Raw genomic sequence first — 17,826 nt, 5'->3', positions numbered from 1 at the left:
CGGTTAGCAACTCCGGGGTTTAACTGTTTGGAGAGCTAGGAGTAGAATACGGCATCTCACTGGCTATGGGCATGGGATTTTGCAGGAGGGGCCAGTACCTGGGGAAGTTCATCATGCTTGGTGACAGGGAGGGTCAGCAGAAAAGAGGAGAACCTACCATCCAGGAGATGGATGGACGCAGTGGCTGCAACCGTGGGATCCCACAATGGGTTGGGAAGATCACACAGGGGCTCTCTCATTCTGAGGTGTTTAGGGTGTGTGTGAATGGACACCAGCCTTGAAGGCACCCCACACCCCACACCGGCAGGGATTGGAGGCAAATGCCTCCTTTGACCTTGAGCGAGACTTTTATCCCTGGAGCTATGGTTTCCTTTTCTGTAAAAATGGGGGAGGGTGACTGACTGGGGAGACAGAAGGGGGAGGGAGGATAACTCATGCATTCAAACGGGGCAGGGCGGAAGGTGGGGGGTGGGGAGGTGTTCGCAGGAGAGAAATTAAGAGGCAGCAGGATCAGGCTCCCAGAGGGAAATACTCTGAGTCATTCTTGATGATTTCAGGAATTTCTGGAGGTCATGCTTGAGATTCGGGTTGGCAAATACGGTTCCGCTTCTCTGTCGAGACGAATTGCTTGGTGCTGGCTTGCTTAAAGCGTGGGGTGAGCAGGCATCTTCTAGGGCCCTGCTTGGTGGAACAGGGTAGTCGCCATTGATTGGTGCTGTCTGCCTGGCTGATCTATTGGTTCTGTCTGCCATGCTTGCAGAATGGGTAGTGGTGGTTCGAGTGCAGGATTATTTGCTGACTCTGTCCAGAATCCAGGAACTGAGAAATCATAAAGGTTCTGTGCTTCTTCAAAAATTTGAGAAGTTGTTTACCCTTAAATTTTTAAAAAATGCATACACTTTGAAATGCATAACAGAATCAAACAGAACCTCCTCCTGCATCATGGCGGTGAGTATATTTGGGTCTATTAGTGAAGCCACCAATCTCAGAGAGGGACTTTTCCCCCTTCTTTTTAAAATTGACTTTTAATGATTTCCTTGATGTAAAATTCACATATCACACAATTCAATGGTTTAAACAGTGAAAAGAATTGTGTGATCATCATCACAATCAGCTTTCGAGCATTTTCTTCATTCTGATACTAGTTATTATTAGCTCCCCATTTCCCCCCAACCTCCCCTGCCATAACTCTACAAAACCCAAACTCACTCCAATCAAGTTGATGTCAACCCATAGCGACCTGTAGGACCAGGTACAACTGCTCCTGTGAGTTTCCAAGATGGTAAATCTTTTAAAAAAAATTCATTTTATTGGGGGCTCGTACAACTCATCACAATTCATACATACATCCATTGTGTAAAGCACATTTGTACATTCATTACCCTCATCGTTCTCAAACATTTGCTCTCCACCTAAGCCCCTGGCATCAACTCCTCATTTTTCCTCCTCCCTCCCCACTCCCCACTGCCCACTCCTCCCTCTCTCATGAGCCCTTGATAATTTACAAATTATCATTTTGTCATATCTTGCACTGTCTAACATCTCCCTTCATCCACTTTTCTGTTGTCCGTCCCCCAGGAAGGAGGTTATATGTAGATCATTGTAATAGGTTCCCCCTTTCCACCTCACCCTCCCTCAGCCCTCCCAGTATCTCCACTCTCACCACTGGTCCTGAAGGGATCATCTATCCTGGATTCTCTGTGTTTCCAGTTCCTATCTGTATCAGTGTACCATAGTGTACCCAAGATGGTAACTATGGGAGTAGAAAGACCTATCTTTCTCCCAAGGAGTGGCTGGTGGTTTCGAACCTCTGACCTTTCAGTTGGCAGCCCAGTGTGTAACCACTAGGCCACCAGCTTTGGGCTGCTAACCTCAAGGTCAGCCATTGGAAACCATCAGCTGCTCTGCTGGAGAAAGATGAGGCTTTCTACTGCTGTAAGAGTGACCGTCTTGGAAACCCACAAGGGCAGTTCTACTCTGTCCTGTAAGGTGCCCATGACTCACAGCCGACTGGATGACAGTGGGTGTCCATGTGTTGGAATGGACTTGATGGCAGTGAGTTTGGTTTTTTGTGAAAAGGAATCCCCACTTCTGACATTCTGGTCATTTAAGAACTGCTGCTATATTTTAAAAAACAAACAACACAGGATGTTGTGGTCCATGGAATGGAAGTAATTCATTTTGACCATGACTTCATTTCAGTCATTCATTTATTTTAAAGATCATTTTAGTGGGGGCTGTTATAACAATCCATACGTCAATTGTATCACGCCTATTGGTACATATGTTGCCATCATTATTTTCTAAACATTTACATCCTATTTGAGCCCTTGGTATCAGCTCTTCTTCTTACCCTCCCTCCCCCTCTCCCCCTCTCGTGATCCCTTGATAAACTATAAATTATTATTACTTTCACATCTTACACCAACCGCTATCTCCTCCCGCCCCCCCCCGCCCCGCCACAGTTTCTTCTCCCCTCCTCTGCCCACCTTCCTGGTATTGCTACTCCCATTTCTGTTCCTGAGGGGTTTATCTAACCTGAATTCCATGTGCCCTGAGCTCTTACCGGTACCTGTGCACATGCTCCAGCCTAGCCCGCAGTGAAAGGCAGGACTGGGGTCATGATAGTGTGGGGTGAGGAAGCCTGAAGGTACCAGAGGAATAGTGTGTGCTTCATCGGTGCTATACTTCACCCTGGTTGACTCATTCCTTCCTCGCGACCCTTCTATGAGGGGATGTTGCATTTTCTACAGATGAGTGATTTCATTTTACATGCAAAATTGATACTTAATCCCACCCAAACTAAACCCACTGCTGTCGAATCAAATCTAACCCATAGTGACCCTAGAGGACACGGTAGAACTGTCCCTGTGGGTTTCTGAGGTGTTACATGTTTATGGAAGTAGACAGCCTCATCTTCCTATTAAAGAGCAGCTGGTGGATTCACACTCACGGCTTCTAGACTGTATGGTCAAGGATGCTTAAACTGAATAACTCGTGTTGTCAGGTGCCATCAAGTTGGTTCCGACGCCTAGCAAGCTGGAGCCCAATAGAATGAAACAGTGCCTGACCTTGTGCCGTCTTCACAGAATAATTGGTACTGTTTTTAAATAATTTTAAACATCCAGAGAAGATCTGAAGAAGAAAGTAACCCTCTGTTTTGTTTTCTTCAACCCGAGACCTATTTCCCAGAGGGAGCATGACTGTTGTCAGTTTCTTCCAGAACCTTCCACCCCATTGGTGTGTCCACCGGAGGGGGGGGGGGGGGAGGCGCACCGTTTTGTTTCTCCATCCACATCTGTCTGACGGTGCCTTCAGGGAGCAATTCGTCGCCCAAATGGAGAAGTGAAAACTAAACAACGGTGAAGATGGTGGTGAGGGTGCTGGCGGTGGTCAGCGTGAGGTGCCATCCACCCAGTTCCAGCTCACAGTGGCCCTGGGCACCACAGGGCAAAACACAGCCCGGACCCCACCAACCTCGCAAATGTCCTGATGCCTGAGCCCGAGAGTTGGCTTCGAATGGACCTGACTGGACCACAGGGGGCTTTTTTTCTTGTACTCTTGTGAGGTCCAGCCCCACATCTGGATGGGCCCTAAGGGACGGTTGTATTGTTAAGGGGAAGAAATGAAGAGACAGGCAAAAGTTTTGGGGGGCTCCTCCGTGGTATCAGGAACCAGATCCGGGAGAGAGAATGTGTTCTTATACCAACTTATATAGTCTCAGGGTCATGCAAGTCCTCCTAATTACAGGTAACCACATACGTGACAAAGCAGGCAGTACCCTAACCCTAGAGGTCCCTGAATTCATTGGGGGAGGAACCTAACACCAGTTCTGGGGGCAGGTAAGGGGGGCAACTGTACCCTGAGCAGGGAGAGCAATAGCTACATGTCTGCTCCTATAGCTAAAGCTGCTGGCCAGACAGCAATCAGCCATGTGCTTGTAAGAGGTCACTTTAAGGCAGCACGATGATGGGAGGATATTATGGGGATTAATAATAATTATGATAATGTGATTGGAACTCATCTCTAACTCACAAAGGTGAAGGCTTTCCTCCACCAAGTGTCCTGGCCTCCCAAGCTTCTTAAATATAAGAATAAAGAATGGATCTATGTGCATATATTTATAGGTTTAGTATTAAAGTAGCAGAAAGACATTGGGCCTCCACTCAAGTACTCCCTCAATGCAAGAACACATTCTTTTATTAAATTGGCATTCTATGATGCTCACCTTCCCGACACAACCGCTGAAGACAAAACAGGTGAATAAGCAAATGTGGTGAAGAAAGCTGATGGTGTTTGGCTATCAAAAGATACAGTGTCTGGGGTCTTAAAGGCTTAAAGGTAAATAAGCGGCCATCTAGCTCAGAAGCAACAAAGCCCACATGGAAGAAGCACACCAGCCTGTGTGACCACAAGGTGCCAAAGGGATCAGGTATCAGGCATCATCAGAACAAAAAAATCTCACCATAGTGAATGAGGGGGGAGTGCCAAGTGGAGACCCAAAGCCCATTTGTAGGCCACTGGAGATCCCCTTGCAGAGGTGTCTAGGGTGGGGAGAAGAGCCAGACAGGGTGTGATGTAGCAACAATGAAAAATATAACTTTCCTCTAGTTCCTAAATGCTTCCTCCCCCTCCCCACCCCACTATCATGATCTGAATTCTACCTTGCAAGTCTGGCTAGACCAGAGGATGTACACTGGTACATAAAGGAACTGGGAACGCAGGGAATCCAGGGCAGATGATCCCTTCAGGACCAGTGATGTGAGTGGCGATACTGGGAGGGTAGAGGGAGACTGGGTTGGAAAGGGGGAACTGATTACAAGGATCTACATGTGACCTCCTCCCTAGGGGATGGACAACAGAAAAGTGGGGGAAGGGAGACGTCAGACAGGGCAAGATATGACAAAAGAATATTTTATAAATTATCAAGGGTTCATATGGGAGGGGGGAGCAGGGAGGGAGGGGAAAAATGAGGACCTGATACCAGGGGCTTAAGTGGAGAGCAAATGTTTTGAGAATGATGAGGGCAATGAATGTTCAAATGTGCTTGACACAATTGATGTATGGATGGATTATGATAAGAGTTATATGAGCCCCTAATAAAACGATTAAAAAATAGAATAAAGAATGTGCCCACATACATTCTTTTCCTGGTCCTCAGTTTCCCACATAATCTGAACAGAGTCTTTCTGTCACAGATGAAAATGGAAGCCAGGGGACCTGCTTTGAGGCAGGTCTACCTTTAACCTGTGGACTCGCCCGGGCCTCAATGACAAGGAGTTAGGTTGTTGGTTTTGAGAATCCTAAGACCTTCAGGTGACTCATTTCTCCTCCTCTAAACCAATTCCCCATTAAAAAAAAAAGTAGTTTTATTGACATATCTTACACATTCCAATATATCCGATTACTACAATTCTGTTGTTCAGTCCCGTCAGGTGGGGCTATACAGTCATCATCAATGCTATTTGACTCATCTATTCCCCCTTCCCCACGCCCCACTTCCTGTGCCCTCAGGGAACCATTACTCCTGTTACTGACTCAGAAGGGTCCTCTACCTCGACTACCATGTACCAAGCGATCTGAACTATACAAATGAACACACGCAAATCTAACATGATTAATGAGGCGAATCACATAAAGACCTTAATAGTAAAGGGAGGAAATCTTAAAGGACTAGAGCAGTGGTTCTCAACCTTCCTAATGCCGAGACCCTTTCATACAGTTCCTCATGTTGTGGTGATCCCCCTCACCCACCCTCCTCCAACCATACAATTATTTTCGTTGCGACTTCATCACTGTTGTTTTGCTACTGTTGTGAATTGGGTGACCCTGTGAAAGGTGTTCGACCCCCCCCCCCAAAGGGGTCTCGACCCACAGGTTGAGAACCGCTGGGCAAGAGGCTGGTCATGTGGTTCATCCGTGCTGCACCACACACTGGATTTATTCTCCATTCCGTGTGGCCCTCCTGAGAGCGACTGTCAGATTGTCTTACAGGTGAACGTTGGGTTGGGTGTCCACTACATCCAAGCCCCTTCACAACGATTTGGTTGTGTGTTTTTGAACTTCTGATACCTCTTCCCATGGCCACCGCATGATCACACGGGCTGGCGTGCTTCTTCCGTGTGGGCGAAACAAATGGCCCATTCCCATGATACTTGAGACATCATCAGTTCAGGGGGGTCCCCAGGAATGTAAGAAACTGTCTGAATTCCTGGAGGTGGGGGCTTTTAAAGTACTGTTCTAGAAAATTCCCCTGCAGGGGGTGGTGGGTGGTGGAACACCCACTTTTTCACAGACAGAAGGCAAGGCAGGACAGGCAGGGGTCCGGGAGAGGGCAGAGGCCTGGCTCTGGGTAGCTGAGGGAGGCTAGGAGGAAGAGAGCACAAACAACGGAACTCCTGGCCACCTGATTTTCCAGCTCTGGAATCTTTCCACTTCACCCTGAGTGAGGACGTTCTGGGAACGCTGCTCCCCCTCTTCCTGGCACAGAGGGAAAACATACCGCCACCACTCTGTCCCTCTTGAGGAAACACAAAGGGCTCAGCTGGTGTTGATGAGAGACATTCAGACACCGGTAAGGAAGCTCGCTCTGCTCTCTAGCGGGGGAGGCAGACCAGCGGGGTGGGCGGGCGATGGAGAGGGTTGGGCAGGGACAGGAGGTAGTGATTGGCAGCTGGGGGCCATGGGCCCTGCAGAGGCGTCCACTCATTCCTCCATCCCTTCCGGCCACCCTTTCATAGGGCAGCAGCATGCAGACATTTGATTTGTTTGACATCCGCGGAGGAGGTCTTTTAGTTTGTGCCTGATCATATGTATGTGTGTATGTATGCAAATATATGTGCATGTGTATGTGTGTGCATACACATGTACGTGCCTGTGCATATGGTGTGTTTGGATGTATATGTGAATGGCCTGTGTGTATGTGTATGCATGTGCTCACATGCATATGCTCTGTGTTGTATGTTTGTGTGTGTGTGTGTGCGTATCTAGGTGAGCCCTGGTGGTATAATGGGCTACCCAATAAGCTGCCAACCTCGAAGTCCGCAGTTTGAAACTACCAGGATTTCCTCGGGGGAAAGATGAGGCTTTCTACTCCTGTAAGGAGTTGCAGTTGGAAACCCACAGGGCAGTTCTACCCTGTCCTATAGCGCCGCTATGAGTCCGAATAGACTCGATGGGAGTAAGTTTGAGGGTTAGCTTGTGTGTGTAGACGTGTGAATATAAATATGCATGTGTCTAAGTGTGTGTATGTGTACACATATCTGTGTATATGGTGGCATAGCGGTTAGTATTGAACTGCTAACCTCAAGGTCAGCAGTTCAAAGCCATCAGTTGCTCCATGAAAGAAAGATGAGGCTTTCTGCTCCCATTAAGAGTTGATCTCCAAAACCCACAAGGGCAGTTCGACCTCGTCCTATATGATTGTTGTCAGTTAGAGTTGACTTGATAGCAGTGAGTCTGGCTTTTATATATGTATGTGTACATATGTACTAGGTATTTATACATGTGTATATGTAAATAGATATCACATATATATACATGCATATATATGCATATACATTTTAATTGCAGTTCAGGCGAACTTTTACTGAACATGATCACTTCCCATTTGACAATGTGTATGTGTGTGCCTATGTATACATGTACATGTACTGTATGTTTGGATGTATACGTGACTATGCTGTGTACATGTATGCATATGTTTACATGAACATGTTTCTTTGCGCTGTATGTTTGTGTATATGCTGTGTATGCATATGCATATGCACACATGTATGTGTTTTTGTGTATCCTTTGGTAACAATGCCCACAATGTAACCACATTCTTCCCACTTCCTCCCGGGGTCCCCTACTTCCATCCTTCCTTCTTCCCTGCTGGGTCCTGCCTACTAAGCTTTGCTCTGGGACACATGCTGTCCCGTTGGTCTCCAAGAGTAAATTGTTCCTCACGCATGTTACCTGCTTAGGGTATAGGCCTGCTTGGTGATTTGCTGCATGGTGATCTCCCAGGGTGGTGTGTGTGGTGCTTCTTTCAGTGCAAGGGGTTCTGCCAGGGCTGGATTAGGATATGGAGACGCAGAAGTGAATGGGATCAATGCTGGTGCTAGGCTGCTAAGCAAAAGGTCAGAGGTTCAAGTCACCCAGAGAAAACCCAAGAGAAAGTCTTGGTGATGGGCTTGCAAAAACAAACAAACAAACAAACAAAAACAGTCATGAAGAACTCTGTGGCCAAACCTTCACCTAATTCTTCATAAAATTAAAAGGAAGAGCAGCCATCTAAGTGAGGTGACAGCCAAGCCCACAGGGAAGAAGCACATCAGCTTTTGTGATCTCAGGATTGTAGATAACAAAAATCTAAGATCGGAGGAGGGAATTGTATTAGAGCTTCAATTCAGTTAGGGCTTCAACACCCGGTTTTCAGAAGGCCATGGACGACAATGAAAGTCCGAAGTCCATCGGCAAAGTCCCCATGGGGATTAAGCCTTCATTGAATTCCCTCTGACCATTGACCAAGAATACAGAAAGCCCTGCCCTCAGTCAGAATGCATCTGAAAGTGAAGTAATGCAGATATAGTTAGGTTCAAATTTAGCATCTTATCATTTGTTTCCCCTTTTAACCCATTCTTAATTTGTTCTATATTATTATTATTATTATTTTGTGCTTTCTTTAGGATGGAAAAAATGTAACAGAGGTCAATGAATAACCTGTATCGAAATTGTTAAATGAGAACCTAATCTGCTGGGTAACCTTTGTGACTGAAAACACAGTAAAGTATTATTAAATAAAAATATCAACGTGGAGAAAAATGAAAAAGAAGTAAAGAATCCAATGGCGTGCAGTTCCACTCTTGAACACACGGGCGCGCCCCGACTTGGCGTCGACTCCAGGCCAGGGTAGCTGTGATGGACACAGCACAGAATGAACATCGTGGGATCACAGCGGACCCCAGGTGCGGTCTTGAGACATGGTCAGGGACGACTCCTTGGGGAAGCTGTACTGTGTCCACTCTTGAGGCAGGGAAAGAGGGTGTCGTAGGGCTGGTTGTCAGGAGTGACGGAGAAGGCATTCATTGTTTTTCTCCAGTTGTCATTGAGTGGACTCCCAAGAACGGTGCTCTGGATCATTTCCCATGGTTGGCTTCGGGACAGTTCACCAGGCCTCTCTTCGGAGGCACCACGGGTGGACTGGAACCACCAACCTTTTTGACCACCAAGGGATTTTGTGCTTGGGGGCACCCAACCCAAAAGAACCAAGCTCCCTGTTACTGAGTCACTTCTGCCTCCTAGCAACCTGATAGGACAGCATTGACAGGACAGCCTTTGGGTCTCCGAGACTACCTCTTTTTTTTTTTTTAATATTTTATTAGGGGCTCATACAAATCTTATCACAATCCATACATATACATACATCAATTGTATAAAGCACATCCCTACATTCTTTGCCCTCATCATTTTCAAAGCATTTGATCTCCACTTAAGCCCTTTGCATCAGGTCCTCTTTTTTTTTGTTCCCCTCCCTCCCCGCTCCCCCTCCCTCATGAGCCCTTGATAATTTATAGATTATTATTTTATCATATCTTGCCCTACCCGGCATCTCCCTTCACCCCCTTCTCTGTTGTCTGTCCCCCGGGGAGGAGGTCACATGTATATCCTTGTAATTGGTTCCCCCTTTCCAACCCACTCACCCTCCACTCTCCCAGTATCGCCCCTCACACCCCTGGTCCTGAACTGAGACTAACTCTTGATGGGAGTAGAAATCCTTGTCTTTCTCCCACGGGGCGGCTGGTGCTTTAGAACTGCCCACCTCACTGTTAACCGCCCAACATGTAACCACTAATACCACCGCGGTTCCAGTGGGACTAAGGTAAAGTAAAGTTAAATTAAATTCAAGAGATACTCTTTCTGGGGGAGGGAGGGGGATAAAGGGGAGCTGCTATCAAAGAGTTCAACGGAAAGAAAATGTTTTGAGCAGATGGTGGCAGCAATTGTACAATTCTGCTTGATCTGATTGAATGGTGGATTGTTATAATATCTGTAAGAGCTCCTAATAAAATGTTTTTGTTGGTGTTGTTGTGTGGTTGTTGTTTTTTTTTTAAAGAGACTCTTTCTAGTGGTCACACAAGGAATCATGATGCGAAATGTATCATTTATTGTCACAAGATTAGCGAACAGAAGAACTAAAATATTTTCTATGGGAAGGAAGGAAGGGAGAACGTGGTCTGTGTGAGTTAAAAGGAGCCGCAAGATCAGCACTTCAAGACCACCAGCTTTTCTGAGAGAAGAAAAGGAGGCTTTCCACTCCCATAAAGACGGACAGTTTCGGAAACCTGCAGGGGCAGCTCTACTCTGTCCTGTGGAATTGCTGTGGGCCACAATGGACTCTGTAAGTTTGGTGTTGGTGTAAGTCAAGAGCTTATCCACCGCAGAGGGAAAAAATTTGCATGTAGTGGGGTTCTGGGTTGGGCTGCTAACCACAAGGTCAGCAGTTCAAACCCACCAGACTCTCTGAGGAAGAAAGATGAGGCTGTCTGCTCTGGTAAAGATTTACAGCCTCAGGAAGCCACAGGAAAGTTAGTTCTACTCTATCCCACAGGGTCGCCATGAGTCGGAATCAACTCGATTGATGGCAGTGAATCTGGTTGGTTGTTTTTTTTTTGAGTTTTGGCAATCTAACTAATGGGAGCAAACCAGAAGTTAATGATCGTTTAGAGACATACAGATAAACAAGAGGAGAAACAATGAAAAGCATTGCGATTTTCCTGATAAGGAACACTAAGGGTAGAACAGACGGGATTGTTCAATTACAATCCCTCACATACCATTGAAAGAGGATGATTTTAATCATGGGCATATATTGATTTGACCAGGAAATAAGCTGTCGTATAAAAAAAAGTAAAATAGTGCCAACCCTCCCCTCAGCTCAGTTACTTAAGCGTCCGTCTACTGTCTACCCCCGCTTCCCAGGGGACGTGGGGCAATGTCTGGAGACATTTTGGGGTTGTTCCAACAGGGTCCAAGGCTCTTCCAAAGACCCAGCCCAACCCACTGCCATCGAGTGGGGTCTGACTCACAGTGACCCTAGAAGACAGAGTGGAGCCGCCTCTGTGGGTCTGCCAGGCTGTAAACCTTTACGGAAGCAGTCTCCACTTTGTTTCAGGGAGCAGTTAGTAGGGTTTGAACTTCTGACCTGGCGGTTACAGCCCAACAAGTTGCCCCCTACACCACCAGGGCTTCCTACCTCTATGAGTAGAGACCAGGGCTTCTGGTCAAGATCCGACAAAGCCCAGCCCAGTCCCCATATCGAAGATTTGTTCGTTGTTGAGTTGATTTCCATTGATTTCAACATACAGCAACTGCAGGGTCGGGCAGAGTAGAACCGCCCCTTAGGGTTGGCAAGTGTCAAATTCCATGAAGACTGAGTCAAGGAAGCCTGCAGGACCAGTTCTCCTCTGCCCTAGGAGGCCACTCTGAGTCGGTTTGCAGTGAGTTTGGCTGATTTTAATCTTTACGGAAGCAGACGGCTGCATCTTCCCCACCAGACCTTTAGCCTATATAGACCAGCAGCCGGGCACTCCCAATCCTTACATCAAGAAGATTCCTTTCAAAACAAAATGTTCCTTGTGAATTGGGTGAATGCTCACAGAGCATATGAGGTTTCTACTCAGCAACTCATGGGATTGATGCTAATACTGTCAGAGGCTCACTGCTTCATCCCACCTCCTCCCTGTGCTACCCTGTTTCCACCCCACGCCCATCTTTTCTAACCCTTCTGAACTTGGTTCTTGGCCAAACACCACCCTTTTGTTCTCCAATGGGCTGATGATTCTTAAAGGACCTGGGGCCTCCCATTAAGGCTCCTTAACAAAGTATTATAACCAAACTCACCGCCAATGAGTTGATTCTGATTCATAGCGACCCTATGGGACTGGGTGGAACTGCCCCTGTGGGTTTCCTTTATGGGAGCAGAAAGTCCCATCTTTCTGCGTGGGGGCGGCTAGTGGTTTTGAACTGCTGGCCTTGTGGATCGCATCCCAACTGGTGACCACTAGTGCCACCAAAAGTGTCAGTAATGCTGAGAATGGAAACCTGGTTTGTCATCCTCGTCTTTGTCACCTTTTGGAAGTATCTACTTTGGTTGGACATGTCGTCAGGAGGGACCAGTCCCTGGAGAAGGACATCGTGCTTGGTCAAGTGGAGGGGCAGCGAGGAAGAGCAAGGCCCTTGATGAGACGGATGGACATGGCGGCTGCCACCATGGGCTCAGGGAGAGGAACACTTGTGGGCAGGGTGCAGGGCTGGGCAGTGCTCTGCCCTGTTGTGCAGAGGATCACTGAGTTAGAACTGAATCGGCACTGAGCAACACCAACAACTTAAGTTGTGCAGGTTTTGTTTCAGTTCGGATGATGAATCCCTCCCTACAGGTGGAAAACAAAACAAGCCAACCCAAAACTCAAACCAAACTCCCTCCCACCTAGTCAACTTGGACTCAGACCCTGTAGGGCAGAGTAGAGCTGCCCCTGTGAGTTTCTGAGGCTGGAAAATCTTTACAGGAACGGGCAGCCTCCTGTTTCTCCTTCAGAGTGGCTGGTGGGTTCGAACTGCCGACCTTGTGAGTAGCAGCCTGAGGAGTAACCCACAATGCTAGCAGAGCTCCTAGAATCCCCACCCCCACCCCCACCACCCTAGGCACCAAAGAATTGAGAGCCAGTAAAGGTCTCCATCTTGATGTCTGGCTTCTCAGCTGTGTGATAGCTGGTCTTTCTGACCTTCGGTCTTCCCACCTATAAAATGGGCATGCTACCAGAACACACTTTTCTCTGTCCAGGCCCAGACCCTGCTGAAATCTTCTAGGGCCTTGGGTGGCCATGACCAGCCTCTGCCCTGTCCCTCTGATAACAAGAGCAGAAGCTGAGTGAGTCTTTCTCAGAGGAGTGAATTTGCTCTTAGAACTTGTGTTTCTGCTTCTCAAGCAGGGGTGCCAGAGCGCTTTTCAAAACTCCATGCCCCCTGGGGTCTGGTGAGAATGCAGAGAATTGGGCCCGAAACTCCAGCTAGCAGCTGAGTCCAGAGAGAGATGGTTACTTCTGCGGAAGGAGCCCGCTGGAGCAAATTGGAGGTGTGAAATCGTCCCGGTCTTCTGCCAGCCCCTGGAGGAAGGAGCTGTCTCCACAAAGGCGTGCTGAAGGAAGACTCAAGTTCACCTTGTCCTCACCGCTGCCCTGTCGTCCCCCGCTCCACCCCCACCTTCCCTAAGAAGACAACTTCATCCTGGGCTCTGAGCCTCAAGTGCCCTCCTCAGGAACGCGGGCCTTGCGCGCCCATCTTGCAAGGAAGCGCTGGGAAAACCAGTGGACCCTACAAATGCCCAGTCGCGGTAGCTTTTAGATTCGAACACACATCCCCAAGAGGATAAGCCAAGAATTGTCGGCCTGGAAGGGCGCGCCGAGCCCGCCCCCACCGTTCTTTCCCTTGAAATTGGAGGCAACTTTTATCTCCGTTGTCAGAGCCCTGGTTGACGCACATTGGGTTGCTAACCTCAAGGTAAGCAGTTCGAACTCACCAGCCACCATAGATGAGACTTTACGCTCCTATAAAGAGTTACAGCGTCGGAAGCCCACAGGGGACACTTCTACCCTGTTCTACAGCGTCCCTCTGAGTCAGAATCAGAATCCACCCGACGGCAGTGAGTTTGGTAAGATTAGTAGCCACCACGGTTGAAACAGCCCAAGTGTGTTTGCCCAAGGTCAAGCGGTGGATGAGAAGTAGTCTCTTTTTCTGTCTGCCTCTCTCCTCAAGGGCTAGTTCAAGAACTGATCCCCTTTAAAAAAAAATCCCCCCTTTTCTCAGAATCCTCTTCTCCCCTCCTCCACTGGGCACGCTAACTCAACTCAGACACATGAGGATCCAATGGGACTCAGTAGAACTGTCCTGTGAGTTTCCACACTGGTTTCCGAACTGCTGACCACGAGATTTGCAGTCCAATGCGTAACCACTTCGCCACCCCCGGCTCCCACCCAAACTTGGTCCATCCTGCCTCTCCCCCCACCATCTTGAGTGGAGGTGGGATGGGGGCATGTCGAATTCCAACTCTCCCTCTTTCTCCTCATTAGATCTGAGCAGGGGATGAGGGAGAGAAAGTGAACATTTGTTGATGAAATTCAAACATTTTTAATATCACATTTCCCTTTTTTTGTGGGGAGGGGGCGCGGGGAGGCAGGGGCACGATAGTGTGGGGAAACTTCTGCCCTTGGCGCAGCGCAGGAGAGGTCGAAGCTTCTCTCTGGCTTGGCGAAAAGGGGTGCGCTCTTCTTGGGGTCCCTTACAAAAGGCCCTCCCCTCGTTTCCGGCCGCCGGCGCCAGCTTTGGCTGGGCGCCTGGATCCCGTTGCTATGACGACCGGAAGAGGCGGTGGCGGCTGCTAGCGATGCTGAGGAGAGGTGGAGGCTAGTGGGGGGTGGGGGGGTGGCTTGGAAATGGGGGTGGGGTAGGGATCTCGGGCCCGGGATGCGGACGAGGAGGGGGAGGGGGCCCGGGGCTCCCTTTAACTATGACCCCTTTCCTTCACCCGAGCCTGGTTCCCTTTTGTATGATTTTTCTCCGGGGCCAGGCGGACCCCGCAGCCTGGCTGCGTGTGCGTGTGTGTATATCGTTGGTTCTCTGGGTCTGACTACCCCCCACTCTCAGTCTTTCTCCATCTGGGTCTCCCCTCATCCTTCTGCAAGCTCCCTCTGTGTCTCCAAGCACCTTCTGCCATCCGGACCCTTAAACCTCTCTCCGCGACCTCTCGCTTCCTTTCTCTGAGTATCTTCCCCGCCGCCCCCTCAAAACCATCCTGCTCTCGGCAAGACCTTCTCCCCGCTCCCCAATTTCCCCTTCCCCTTTCTGTATGGATTTCTTTCCTCCCAACACCCCCCTCTACCTCTTCCCTCTCCTCCCCCCTACCTCAGTCTCTGAAGCCTCTCTGTCTCTCTCTCTCCCATCTGTCTATCCTCCAACCTGGCTGACTGTCTCGCTCTCTTTTTCTGTTTCCCAGATCCTGAACCTCGTCAGCCTCCCGTCACCCCTTCTCCGTCTCTTTGGGGCACTGTCCACTGCCCTCCCTGGGTCTGTGTGTGTGTGTGTACACGCGCGCGCACGAGAGCGCGCCTCCAACTTCCTTCTGGTACCAGCCACTGCCTCCCCCCCCAATTCCTACCCCCCCTTTCTGTTTCTCAATCTCTGTATCTCTCCGCTTTCCTCTTCTCCGTGTCTCTCCGCTTCCATCTCTGGGTCCCTCTCTCTTCTTCTCGCAGCTTCCTCCCGCCCCCTAGACCCTGCCCCCCAATCGTCTCCCTTCCCCCCACCCATCTCTCTCCGAGGTTCCCCCATCCCTCAGCGGCTCCCCTCCCCCTCCTTCCCTCCTCCCTCCCTTCCTCCCTCCCCGGCTCTCTCGTCCTCCAGCTCTCGCACTTTACCCGGCAACACGAGAAGCAAATTGTCTTCTCACCTTTTCCTCCCCCCCCCATCCCGACCCCCACTCCCTTGGGACCCGAGCTCAGACCGGTCACCCCCCTCCAGCTTCCCTTCTCACCTCTGCATCCCCTCCACCGCCCACGTACGCCTCCTCGTCTTCGCAACCCACCCCCCACCAGGTCGGACGCCTGGGTCCCTTGCTTCTGGGGGAGGGGGTACTCAGCGAGAATATTGGGGGCCACCAGGGTGTTTCTGGGGGGGTTGCCGACAAGGGGGCTCACCCTCTCTGCCCCAGTGCTTCGGAGATCTGACCTATCATTAACTGAGGTGAGACGGACCTTTTTCTTCATCGGAGGTGGGTGGGTGTCGAAGTGAGGCTCTGTGATTTCCCCCTTCTGTCCCCCTCCCCCAGTTCTGAAGAGCGGAGTCTCTTTTGAGCTTCTCTGGGTCCCCTTTCAGAGGAGGAGAGGACAGTGACACCCCTTTAACATCCGGAGGCTTTAGAATTGGGAGGGGGTCCCCTGTTCCCTATAGCAGAGTCCCTCTTCCTCAAAGATAAACAGACAGCTCCCCCAAATCAAGAAGCTGCAAAAACCATCAAATGGGAAGATGCCGGATCGCACCCCCACTTCCTTGAATGAGTAGCCCCCTTGCTCTCTCACCCTGGCTTGTAGAGGGCCCAGCTGGGGCAGAGGGTGTATCCTGGAGTCACCTGCTCACCCCCAAGGGAGCCCAAGTATGCTAGGATAAGGGTGGTGAGGGGGTACACGCAAAGGGGGAAGAGACAGGAGGACTGTCAGCTGTTGGAGAGGAAAGAGAAGGAGCCAGAAAGAGGGGCTCCTTAAGGTTGGGGTGTGTGAGGGTCCCAAGTGTTGACCAGGGGTGGCCCTGGGTTAGGGGAGTGTGTGGGGTGGGGGGAGGGATAACAATGTGTGAGGTGACATGGCCCAATTGCCATAGGGATCCCCCCTCCCCAGACAACCTGGGGGCAGGGCCCTGTGATGGGGGTGGGTGGGAGAGGCACGGGTGTGGAGGGAGGGACAAAATTGAGGGGTGCAAGGTCACCCTGTACCAGAAATGTTCCTTCCTCCTCCACCCCCCCCTGAAGGTTTCTGGGCTCTTAACTCTAAGTGGATTTGGGGGGGGAAGAAGTCTAAGAAAGAGTGATGTTCAGGACAGGTGCAGAGAAGAAGGGCTGGGGTCCTTGGTGGGGTAGGCAGAGAGGTGGGTGTGTGGTGGTGAGTTTGCAGGGCAGAAGGCAGTAAATGGGTGACTGGGGCGGGTGGGGGGGGGGTGAGCAGAGCAAGCAGACTGGGAAACGCTCTCTCCCTGGTTGGGGAGTTTGTCTTCATGAATGTCACTCCTACCAGGGGTACAACCCACGTCGTGGGGGGAGGGGGACTCCTTTCACATTCTGTCTACTCAGGCTGAGATGAAATAGTGGGGAGGGGGGAGAAGTGGGCGCGTTCTTTCCCGCGAGGAAGGAAGTCCATGGGGGGGGGCACAAAGGGGGTTTCCAGAGAAGAGACACGGAGAGTTAGAGTGGGTAGAGGAAGTGGGGAGAGTAAAAGATTCTTTCCTTCCTTCGGATAGAAGAGGAGGGAGTTGGACAGAGGGGGTGGGGTGGGGGCTGGTTTGGACCATGTGGTTCCTGAGCAGCTAGGTGAGTTGGGGGTGGGGTGGGTGGATTCTGGAGCCGAGGTGGGGGCGCTGCTCTTTACGGTTGAAGGGCAGACCAGTGGGGAGTGGTACCGCGCTGGATCCTTTCTTGGATGGAAGCTCAGGTCAGAGGTGGGGAGCTTTCCGATTGAAGGAGTTGGGGTCTGCAGGGGCAGGAACGGGTTTTTTGTTGCTGTTGTTGTTTTTTCCTTCCCAGGCAAGCGCCTTGTCCTCCGTGGAGAAGGACGCGGTGGTTCTGCGGGGTCTTTTTTTTTTTTTTAAGTTGTGCAGGGAGTGGAAGACTTTGGTGGAGTAGGGAGATTACCCCATTGGGGTAGGAAGCCATACCTAGTAGGGGTGGGGGAAGGCCGAGGAGCCAGGAGACAGTGAGGGAGATGGGAGGTAAGGGAGGTGGTAGGGATTGAGGCATTCTTCCACACCAGTGGGTCTCCTGTTGGCTGCACATTTGAATCCCCTAGGGAGCTTTTAAAAACCCTGAACATTGAGGCCACACCCCAGACCTATTAAGGCAGAATGTCTCAGCTGGGATACAGGGAGGGGGTATTATTCATTCTGTCCTAACTCGGAAGCAGTTGCCGGAGCAGGACACCTGGAGACACCTTTGAACGGTACCCTGCCGAGTTTTGTAGACCGGGGCTGGGCTTCCAGGAGGACCTGGTGGGCCTTTTCCCACCTTCCAAGGTGAACTCCAAC

The sequence above is a fragment of the Tenrec ecaudatus genome, chromosome 18, assembly GCF_050624435.1.
Source record: "Tenrec ecaudatus isolate mTenEca1 chromosome 18, mTenEca1.hap1, whole genome shotgun sequence".
NCBI lineage: Eukaryota > Metazoa > Chordata > Mammalia > Afrosoricida > Tenrecidae > Tenrec > Tenrec ecaudatus.
The sequence above is the reverse complement of the archived record's forward strand: the minus strand, read 5'-3'. Positions refer to the sequence as shown.